The sequence below is a fragment of the Hermetia illucens genome, chromosome 6 (assembly GCF_905115235.1).
Source record: "Hermetia illucens chromosome 6, iHerIll2.2.curated.20191125, whole genome shotgun sequence".
Taxonomy (NCBI): Eukaryota; Metazoa; Arthropoda; class Insecta; order Diptera; family Stratiomyidae; genus Hermetia; species Hermetia illucens.
Genome location: NC_051854.1, coordinates 60,100,610 through 60,112,798, shown reverse-complemented (window position 1 = coordinate 60,112,798; position 12,189 = coordinate 60,100,610).

The window sequence follows — 12,189 nt, the reverse complement described above, 5'->3', positions numbered from 1 at the left end:
GAATTTTTGGCCCCCTACATGAGGATGGATGATTCCGTAGCCTACACAATGACGAAATCTATGAGCGATACCATGACCGTCCGGTTGTGGATAAAATCCGGCCCAATAGGTTACGGTGGGCGGGTCACTTAATCCGTATGGATGAGGATGATCCAACCCGGAAAGTTTATAAGGGCAATATCTATGGTGGTCTATGGTATGCCTAAGGTGGAGTGGTTGAGTAGGCCAGGACGCTAGACATCTTTTAGGGATATCGAATTGGTGAACCTCGGCGAAAAACCGGGATGTCTGGAGTTCCTTATTAAGGCAGGCCTAGACCGGATACCGGCTGTTGCACCGTTGATGATGATGATGATGATGATCAGCTTTGACCTTTTTGAGTATCTCCGCGTAGGACAGATTGCCCTTACTTGAGATAACAATTGTATCTGGTCAAGTTCGCACTTTTGCTTTTCGCTCCGCTTTATTGTTGGTAACTTTAGTCCACCCGTCGTTTTCGTTCGTCTTGGGCTTCGCAACGCTGGTCGAGTTTCCTAGATTCGCTGTACGCTTTCCTCCTTCTGAGCTGTTGGTGTTGGTTTTCAGAATGTCCTGTCCACCTTTGATTATTTAAAGGATGCACCTCTTTTTCACGTACTCGTTTATTTCGCCGGGATTCGATGGTAGTACGGTTAGGCGTCACTTGGGTCGCTTGTGACACTGTTGGCACAGCGGGGTTCGGCGTATCCTTATTATTCTTTTCCTCCATCTGTGATCTATTATAGAGGACTCTAATAGCCCTCACCATATTTTTTATGGCTTGGTGCACGTTGTGCTTGCCCTTGATAAACTCGGACAGCTCAACTATTTTTGCCCCAAGCTGGGTGAAGGGTAGTTCGTCTGTATCGGGACTATGCTCTCTATAGGTCCCGGCAGGGTTACCCCTTTTATACGCTCCTTCACTTTTGACGTTTATTGATATTGCCTGTACTTTATCCTTCATCGTCTTTGGCATTAGTGGAGATCTCAAAGTTGATGAGCTTCATTTGAATGGATCCCTTCCTCGTTCCTGGAGCACCTCCTGCTGTCGCGCATCTTGAACATATATGGTGGGTGTTGTTACAGTTTTTGTTGTCCAAAAATCTGCCTTCAGTTCATCTTTGTTTGGTCTTGTTATGGGCGTTCTCGGCAAGGTCGTACTTCGCTTGAACACCTCCTCCTCCAGATCCAAATCACTTGTAGCATTATATGCCAAGGTGGCCAAGTCGTCCACCACCGAGGCACTGCGGTCGAGAGATATCGACGACCGGGAGCCCGCTTGCTCACTCCCAAAAGCCGCCGGTACTGGGGTTCCGAGCCCCTGCACGGTAAGTTTCCTCCTTCTCTCGTCTTCCATGGTGGTTTTATGTTCAGGGTATCTTCCCATAGCCATTTTGGTCCGCGCACCAAAGATAAGCAAACACTAGCCCATGCACAGTCAGAAAAGAAAAGTGCATGAACACATATTTACACATCAATAGGTATGCCCCAATCCGCCAGCTGGGGTCGCGCCTGATGGGAAATCTGTCCTCTCCTCACAGGTCTGTTTGTCTGTCTGTCTGTCTGTCACAGGCGCTTTTCTCAGAAACGGCTATACCGATTGACACGAAATTTAATGAGAAGGTGGGAACTGTGGACCCCCAGACATGGACTGAATGATATTCTTCTAGTTTGAATTTAGTGGGGGGTCCCCATACATGTAAAAGGGGGGTGTACAATTTTTTTTCACCGAATGAGTTTTGAGATTTGTTAAAAAAGTGAGGAGTGGGAGGGGTGGAAAGTGATGATTTCTTTAACGGAGCCATTTTCAGAAGCTACCCAACCGGAAAATCTGAAAAAAATTCATGAAGCTGCCCCCATATGGTGCCCAGGCCTCAAAATACTCTCCATGTCGATATCAATTCAAATTAAGTTAATAGTAGTATATTACCATATTTTTGAGGAAATTGAGTAAAACCCCCCTTAAGTTTACCTCAGAGTTATAAAAGTTGGTAGTAGTATAAAATATAATATGAAGCATATTATCGCCAAATTTGATCAAAATCACACTATTACGAACAAAGTTACAGTTGCTCAAAGTTGACTCTCCCCTGTAAATTTACTGCAACTAAATATCAATATCACACTAAAGTGGGTAATCAGATGTGCTAAATGCATATGCATAACCGGCTATGTACAAATGGGATAGTTCTACACTGAAATATACTCACAGAAAAAGCAAACAAAACCTTTCATACCTGAAGCGCCCAGCTTCCGGTTTCCCGACTTGTTTGTATCTATTGTAGGCTCAATTCTTCGCATTTGCTAACAATATTAGACTCACAGTGTGAAGCGTATGAGGTTGGCTATTATCAATTGCATCAAATGATTTATTAAAATCCCTTTCTAAAAAATGCAATTTTTTTCCTTCGCCGGCCTTTTGGTCGTTTACCATTGACTTCAATGTTCTGACCGATATTGGCAAGCGAATTTTCGTTAACGTGAATTATGTGACCATACCATCGAAAACGCCTCACTCGCAGTTTTCCATGATCTGTGCAACCCCATATCGACCGCGAATATCCTCATTTCGGATGTGATCTAACCATATCACGCCACTACTCCAATGCAACATCTTCGCGCCCATTACCGCAGGACGCCGTTCATTGTCTTTTATAGTCGGCCAACGCTCAGAACTATAGATAACGGCAGACGGATGACATTGCTGTAAATTTTAGATTTGAGACATGCGCTAATACGTCGATCACAAAGGACACCAGTTGTGGAATGTTGCTTCATCCAGGTTGGGTTAATGCGTGAAGCAACTTCATAACGCAGTTCTGCATTGCCTGATAGCATTAACCCGGGATATATAAATCTGTTCTGGGAGGTTACCGTCGTTGACAGAACTGAGCCATTAAGATACCTCGTGTCAATGCGATCAACCAATGAAGAACTGCTTTATGCTCCTCACATAGGAGAACACAAAACCGTTTATACCTGAAGCGTCAACCTTCCGGTTTCCCGACTGCCCCATAGTGCTATAAACGAAATGAAAATAATGCTGACTCTTTTGAAGTACTCTTTAGAGTCAGCTCAGCTAAGTGAGTGAGACGAAATGAGCCGACTCTGCTAAAAGAGTCTTATTTCCTACCACTATTCAGCGACAGCAAGATTCTGAGTGTAATTGCATCGCTCTTAGACTCAGCCAATGGGATCGTGATGTCGTTGTTATACAGGGTGCGGCAGCATAACTTCCTTTTTTAAAAATTCAATAAAAACTATTGTATGAATCGGAAAATATTTATTTATTTTTTATAATGTAGGTACATGTCTAAAGTTTTCATTTACATTGTTTTGAAGATCAAATCTGTTAGGTGACGTCCCCCATTCTCCATACATTGCGTAAACCAATTTCTGGCGTTTGTCATGACTCTTGTTAGAATAGCAGGTGTTATGTTGGCAATTTCTTCTTGGATGTTGGTCTTCAAATCTTGTAGGGTTCTTGGACGGTTCACATAAGCACGGGATTTCAAAAAACCATAGAAACCATAGAAAAAAATCACAAGGGGACAGATCGGGAGAGCGTGCCGGCCATTCCAAATCGCCCCTAATTGAGATAAGGCGCTCTGGGAAGTGCTCCCTCAAAACAGCCATCGATGCTCTTGAAGTGTGTGCTGTTGCATCGTCTTGTTGGAACCAAGTGTCCCCCAAATCCAAATTTTCTAGCCGTGGGAAAAAAAATCCTGTAGCATGTTTACATACCGGTCCGAATTCACTGTCACTGTAACCTCATTTTCCTCAAAAAACCAGGGACCAATAATTCCAGCTGAGGAAATTGCACACCACACTGTGACTGTCTGAATGTAGTGACCCATGTAACAATTGATTTGCGGTCTGGGACGGGAGCCAACGGGGCTAAATTAAAGCGATTCCGAAATGCACGCTGTGTTGCAATAACCGAACATCCGCTTGAAAAGTAAACCTCAACGGCAAAGGCACGCTCCTCACTATTCCAACGCATGATGGCGACTGAACTGTATCGGGACAAAGCCTTACAGTATCCCCTCTTAAACGAGACCACTAGCGCTCCGCTATGACATCAACTAATTGAGTGGCGCGCATTTTAAAAAAGGAAGTTATGCTGCCGCACCCTGTATTTGAATTTGAATGTGTGAAAGAGGCGCCCACAAGTTTACGAATTGAAAATAAACATCCGTCTCCTGACAAGCATGCTGCGGCTAGTAGGACTGTCTTGCTGTTGACAACAGCTTTTCGACTATCTACGATATAGATTCCTTGTACTTAAATGGGCCATAACCAAAAAAAATACGTCAACAATATGGAATTTTTCCATTCAGTTGAAAGTAATATTACAAGCAAATTACCTATGCTTTCCCATTTAACCTGGAAAGCGCCATCTGCAATCCACCATACATAAAACTCACATTGTTTCTTCACTGCAGTCGTCATGAAACCGAATTTTATTTCAGGCACAGGCTGGTGCGTGTAGCTTCCAATAACAGAGCGTAAGTGCGCCACCCTCGTCCCCACAATGAGAAGAAAATCAATTTCAAAAGTAAAATCAGAATGCTATAACTTTCCTTAGCTCCCATATTTCGGTAAGGGTTTTCGATGATTTTATAGTTTAGATTCAAGTCCCTCCAAAAGGATAGAAATGGGTAGAAAGGAAGTTATTCTGTCAAACATTAAAAGCTAATTTTTCTATTTCATTTTATTCTGGGGATGGAAAAAGTAAAAAAGTATCAGGTTGAATCCAGTTGAACGAAGGAATTCGTTTATATAAGCTCAGCTTATTTCGGGCTTGATTGGGAAAGGTATGCAAATCATATCGTTCTACTACGTGCGTTTCCAGGTAACACACTGCCATTTACAGAGCACATAAATAAGTCCCCAACACTTCAGGTATTCTCGGCAAAGAATCCATCCAAAGCACACCGAAGACGTCATGGAAGCCTTTACTTCCCTAGCGACGCTTTTTTGCTTCCATCTGAAATTTACTTTGATGTGCCCGAAACATAAAATAAATCCTTGAAGCTATGAAGACAAATACGGGAAATTTATTTCACTAAAGTTTTGAAGTACTTTGTCGTCAGCCCGCGTTTGTAATAAAGACATTTTATTTGACACCAACGTCACTTCTGGAGGCTCATTCTGCCGGCGCATAAATTACACATATCCATTCAATGTGATCCCTTATGAGAGTCTCGAGGCAGACGAAAAAAACACCAAGTTTAGGACTTCACCAGGACGCTATGTCGGAGAATACAACGAAATATCCAGTAAAACTTTATGAATATGAATTTTTCTCACTGATATTCCCCTTTCAAGTTTGTAAGATGAAACAATGGAGGCCGGAAACTGATTGCAGATGGAACTTGAGGCTAGGATTGAATTCTTGTTTGGAAGGATTTGTTTGAAAATTGCAGCTTACAGAGGGTCGGATATAGTTAATCTGTGATGGCTCCCAAAACAACTAGCCTCAGTAATTGGCTCTTAGTTGATTGAGGCATTCATTAACATCACAATTATGTGAATTATCGTGGAAAATCCTCTAAACCTCGGCTGAAAGACTTTCTGACTGGGTCTTAAAAATAGGTCATCATTGCAATGATATACCCACCGCTTAGCGCAAAGACATCAGAAGAAAATTCCTCATTAAAGTCGAAATCCGTCGCTGTGAGATTCATTCAAAATTAACAAATTGGCGGCGAGTCCTTTCGATCACCAACGGTTCCCAGAACTTCCCTATTGCTTAAGTTCAATTTTTTAGCTATTTAATCCGAAATCTACTTAAAATCAGTTATGCAAATAAGCTCAACTGTGGCGCAATACCTGAGAATTTTTCGCATTTACTCGTCCCTTACTTGAAAGCAGAGGTATTCACAGTTTCCTGGTGGAGATCTATGTAAGAGTGATTCCCTGCAATAATGAAATGTAAATTTATGCTAATGCAGGGAAACGCTTATGCCAACGTGGACATAACGTACAATGGGACCTGCTTCATATTAAAGCCAACTGAACAGATACTTTGCGGACGAAATGTACGCGAGCGAAGGAACTGTACCTCTTTGTAACCAGTTGCCGAATCGGCTCTGCAAATCGTGATAGTGACGTTGATAACGTGAAAGGAAATTACTAGAGTGGGACTGCTTTATTTAGATATCTCATACAAATTCTACCGATTCAACTTTCTGCCATTCTAAGGAAAGACAGACAGACAAGTTTGCAAATTTCAAGTATGTCATATTTGACTCAGCAAAGGAAACTGCTATCAGCTTCAGAAATGTCACGCTGAAAGGACGAGTCAGTTGACTGTAAGGAAGAGAAGACTATTCTCATCAATTCTGGTGCTCAAACGGCGGCTCATAAGAAGCAAATATCCGGAAAAGTTAGTAACGAACTGACTGTTTTATTCCATTATTTTCTCAACTACAGTTTACAAAAACGGGTTTGAGGGGCTTGACCGGGGTCTGAAAGGAACAGAGAAATCTCTTTAGATGAAAATGAGTTCAACTAGTATCCGATGTCGCAGCAGCCATCTGCTAAGAATGGTGCTTCTGTATCATCTGCACATAGTTTAAGGAGGCTCACGTACATTAATCTACATTAATCTAAACCTTATTAAAATCGATTTTCTGTCTGTCTGTCACACGCATTTTCCTCACAAACGGTTGTACCGAATGACACTAAATTTGGTGTGAATGCCCACACCTGCAGCGAGTTACATAATTTTATTTAGAACTTAAGGGACACAAATGCAAAAAGAGGGTGTACATTTTTTTTGTTTGAAAAGTAATAATTCCTTTCATGGACGCATTCTCAGAACTAATCTGAAAAAAAAACGTGAATCTGCCACAGGTCGGTGCACAGTCCATGAAATTCCCTCCATATTGATATCTGTTCAAATAAACCAACTAAACACCTCCCTATCGTCAGAGAGGTAGCCTGAAACCGAAAAAAGGGAGCTGTCAATTCAAGGAACCCCCTGCCATCCGACTCCACGACCGGTCGAGCTCTATCTTCTTTGCAATGAGAAAGTCCCGAAGGTAATGAGCAACACGGTTTCACCTGTCAGTGCTCCTCAGTATCTCCTCGACAATGTTGTCTGGAGAAAAATCCTCTGTGTTTAAATGGAGCTACTGACGAATCCCATCGCACCTTCCAGTTTCATTTTACTAAAAGAGTTGCCTCTCATCCAGGGCGCGTTGCCGTCCTTCAAGAGCAAATGCCTCCCTTGGCTCTTCTCCCTTCCGCTTGTATATGCCTTCATGCTCCTTAGCAAGAAAGATAACGGGGATCACTTCCACGATCACCATCACGGCCGCTTCAGAGACGGTGCGGTGCACCACCCACAAAGCTCCCCGTCTTTGTACTTGCGCGAGACGCCCTGCTTGCCAAGAGCGTCATACCTCTGCGCCGTATGCCAGACTGCGCCTGCTAGGAGACGTCGCTTACTTAACGCCGAAACTTCATTTGAGTCAAAAGTCAGCCTAATGCAAGGTTGAAACCATGAGCAGCATCCATCCACTTACCCATCGCATCAAAATACCAAATCTGCTGTTCGACAGTGCGTCCAGCTATAAGTGCCGCGACTTCATTTGAATAACCGATCAGACGCGATTCTTCAGGTATGTCGAGTTTAAGTAGACTATCATAAGTAGCGTTCCAGTGGTCTGTTCCTAGGATGGATCCCTGCGCTATCCCCGACGTGATCTCCGTCTTCCTCTAACCCTCTAGCATCTCATAGAGCAGAAAGCGGTTCCTCAGATAGAGCCTCAATATCCATAAGAGATAGTTCGGCACATGGAAAATATGGTCTAGTGTGCCTAGACGTCTTTCCATCTTACAGAATTAAAGGTGTTTCTGACGTCAGGCGCAACGAGGAACACGACCCGACGAATTCGGTGGAATCCCCTTTTGGCTGACCTGTACTCTGTCATTATGGATAGTTCCTCCCGGTCGTTTAGACGTTGTGTTAGCGGGGTGAGTCTGTGGCGGTCCTTTCGACGCTCTGTAATTTCCACCGTCCACCAATGCATAGAAGTTTTGCCACCGCCCGATACCCTCTTGGACATGGAGACCTCGCAGACCGTCGTTATCAGGTTCATAATTGAGTTTACGATTGTATCAGTTGCAGCGCCACCACCCCCAGTAGAACCCTACAGCGCGGCCCCACCGGTTCCAAGAGTTTCGAGAGTTTGTATCCACTGCTTCGAAAGCAATGCATTGATGGTCGCTTGCCAAGAAGTCTTGCAGAACTCGCCGTCCGTCCACCAGCGACACTAGTGACTTCGACCCGAAAGTTACGTCTGAAATGCCTCCTTCGTAGTATGGGCGCCGAAACGTTGGGGTGGATCCGGTGCTTAAAACTACCAGTTCTTTCGCCAGAGTAGTCGACAGTGCTCCCACTCGGCTTATTTTCGAAACAATTTGGTTGTTTTCAGCAGTTTGTACTATGCCTCTTTCCGCAACTATAGCACTGTATGGTACTGTCTGGGCTGCCGTCTCCGTTGCAGGTGCCGCATCACTTTGCGTGCCTTCTTCCCTGTTTAGGTATGCCTATGTCTCATAGGGTATTTCAGCCCTTACTGCGTTCTTCGGTGGACGCTGGAGAAGCGACATATTTCGTGCTGCGTATAAACACAGCCAACTTTCTCTCCATTCCCACTATCTCCTCGTTCGTCTCAATGCACACTTACTGAGCAGGGTCCTAAAGGATCTGAGTCCTGATTCACGTCACAACTACCACCCTGGCGGAGCTAGGCCCACAACACTCCCATCGACGTCGACAAAGAGCTCTGGACGGCTCCGGGGACTCCCAGTATATCCTGGCATGTATTGGTCATTGGTCATGGCTAATATCTACTGCCAACTAGGGGGTCAGAATTACTTGTTCGGGTACCTTGGGGACGCCACTCCCCGTATCATAAGCGACCCGTTAAAGATCGTTGACGACCCCTGGGTTCACCATACCGTTGTTGCCATCGTATATACGGTTCCTTCCTAGTGGCTCTCCGCAATTTCAGCCACCTTTACTAGTGGAGACAGTACTCCTAATTGACTACAAGATCAAAGTGGACCATTCTCGTGATGAGATACACTATATCACCTCATGCTATCCTTACGCGCTGTGTATTCTTAGCGTGATTAGCCGATATTTTGAACTACCTTCCTTCAGTCTGCACAATATTGTCCTGTTGTCACATCTAGACAAGAGTCGCGTAAAAAACAATGGATTTCGCCACCTCTGCAATAAAATGATGGCGACTACATTTTGGGTTTCGGATACTAGGCACCATTCCGTGCATAGTTTGAAACTCACCTTAGCGTTGATAACAACTACCAGAAATTTATTGACCGATTTTGAAACGAACGTTATCACCAAGTGTGATTTTTAAGGTTTTATTTACACAAAACCATAAGACCTTATTAAAATCGGTTCACTGTCTGTCTGTCATATGCACTTTTCTCCAAAACAGCTAAACCGATCCGAACGAAATTTGGTGGATGGGAACTACGAAATCCCACGCATACAGTGAGTGGCATAAATTTAGGTGGAGTTTAAAGGGGGGCTACATGCAAAGGGGGGGTTCAAAAAATTTGTTCACCGGATATAGTCGTGTAGGGTATCAAATGAAAGGCCTCGATTATTACTTTCCGACTGACATTAGTTTTGGCGTTAATTGCAAAGTGCACGAGTAAGGAGTCAAAATGTATGGGCTTAAAGTGAGACAGGACTCATTTTCGGAAATTACTCAATCCAAAAATCCGAACGAAATCATGATGGTGCGCCTAGATGAAATCTAGGCCTCAAAATGTGTCCCATTCCGATATCTGCTTAAATATAAATTAATAAACTTACTAACAGTATATTACCAACTTTTATAAATTTACTGAAAACAACCGCTCCCACCCCCGCCTCCATAAATTCAACTTAGGACTACCAAATTAGAAGACCATATTTTACATAAACATGCCAAATTCCATGAAAATCTGGCCAGTTATAGCAATTAAGACTTAGCAATTTTGCCCGAATTTACTGCTGACGTCATTACTAACGAGCGTAATTGAGAATCACGTAAAACATTAGATTCGCATTAATGAAGAATCTACTTTTACCTAGCCCTTTTTAAGGTTTTGTGTAAAACACTTACACTAACGACCCTAGATAGGAGAAATTGTCAACGGTCTCAAAGTTGTATTCTCCTATCCTTATTCTTCTTCGTGTTTGACCAGTGCGGTTTGATGTTGTTGGTTGATTCGTCTTCGGTGCTGACGTTGCCACCATATATTTTGTCTTGCCTTCATTGATGTGCAGCCCAAGATCTCGCACCGATAGTCGCCTGCTCGATCTGGATGATGATGAAATTTCGATGCTTTTAAATACCCATCCAACGTATCAAGCCACCGTTGTTTCGGTCGGCCTTTTGGTTCGTTATCATAGATTTCGATGTTCAGAGCAATTCTCGTAAATGCGAATTACGTGAACATACCATCGAAGATGCCTCTCTTGCAATTTATCCAAGATCGGGGCAACCCCAGATCGGTCGCGGATATCCTCATTTCGGATGTAATCAAAACGTATCACGCCACTACTCCAATGCAACATCTTCGTCTCCATTCCCGCAAGACGCCGTTCATTGTCTTTTATAGTCAGCCAACACTCAGAACTATAGAGAGCGGCAGACGGACGACATTGCGGTAAATTTTAGATTTGAGACGTTCGCTGATTTTTTCACTGAAATAAAGCATTGCTTTTTGATTGATATCTTTGCAGCAGCACAACTGCATTTAGGAGGAACGCCTTCAAAGTTCTTACGATGTCCCTAAAAACTAATTATTTCAAATACTGGAGAAAGTGATCCGTGATTCTGAGGTAAATGCAAGAGGTACGATCCACCTAACTACTGGCCTATGCTGACGATATCGGCAAAATGGGAAGAACCACCCGAGACGTACAAACTGCCTTCATCCAGATCGAGCAGGCGGCTATCGGTGCGAGATCTTGGGCGGCACATCAATGAAGGCAAAACAAAATATATGGTGGCAACGTCAGCACCGAGAACCAACCAACCAACAAAATCAAACAGCACTGGTCAAACGGGAAGAATAAAGATAGGAGACTACAACTTTGAGACCGTTGATAATTTCTCCTATCTAGGGTCGAAAATCACAGCCGATAATGAAATGTGCGCACGGTTGTTGTCAGCAAACAAAGCCTATTTCAGCTTACAAAAACTCTCATCATAGGGTCAAAGCTCTTTCTGTTCAAGACAATGATTTTGCCAGTCCTCATTTATTTATCTGAAGCTTGGGTTCTTAGCAAGAAAAATAGCGAACTCTTGGCCGCGTTCGAGGGAAAAATCCTCCGAAGAATTTTTGTTCCCCTACATGAGGATGGAGTATTCCATAGCCTACATAACGACGATATCTATGAGCGATACCATGACCGCCAGGTTATGGATAAATTCCGTATCCGTATGGATGAGGATGATCCAGCCTGGAAAGTCTATAAGTCTATAAATTTTCTTATGTTTTATTGTTGAGATTACTTCCGATTTATATTTCTTTAAGGTTACGATGACTTTGGTAAGTTACAGGAATAATTAGAATGTCTGTCGGATTTATTGGTATTTTTTGCTATTGATTCGAAAGAAACATGCTAGTTAAATTAGAAAGCGGAAATATAATAAGAAAAATAGCGGCTCGGCAGCATGGAGCCGTTAAACTCCTGACCCGGCTGCCGCCATCAAGCGGGAAGATTCATGACCCATCGAACCCTCAATCGATGCTTTTCCTGAATCAGATGTGGGATGACGCACTAGACGATCATATTGAGAAATACCTCTTATTAGCGCGAGATTTTCGGGTTATAAGAGAAAGAGTGGGGAGAGGAGTCATGATCATAGAAAAAATAAGGGGGAACAATTTTAAAAATAAAAGGTATAAATAAAAAATAATGATGACCTTAAATTTAAGAATAAAACCAATGCAAAATTAATGGATAATACTAATGCTACAGATTGAAGAAAGAAAATAAAAGAAACAAACACTTCCTACTCATTGCCGTCATCCACGTTAATTTAACTTGAACTTCTTCAAATTCATAATTATTATTATTCTTCTGTTAAGGGAAAGTCGCACCGCGTCCTTGAAGAACTATTGTGC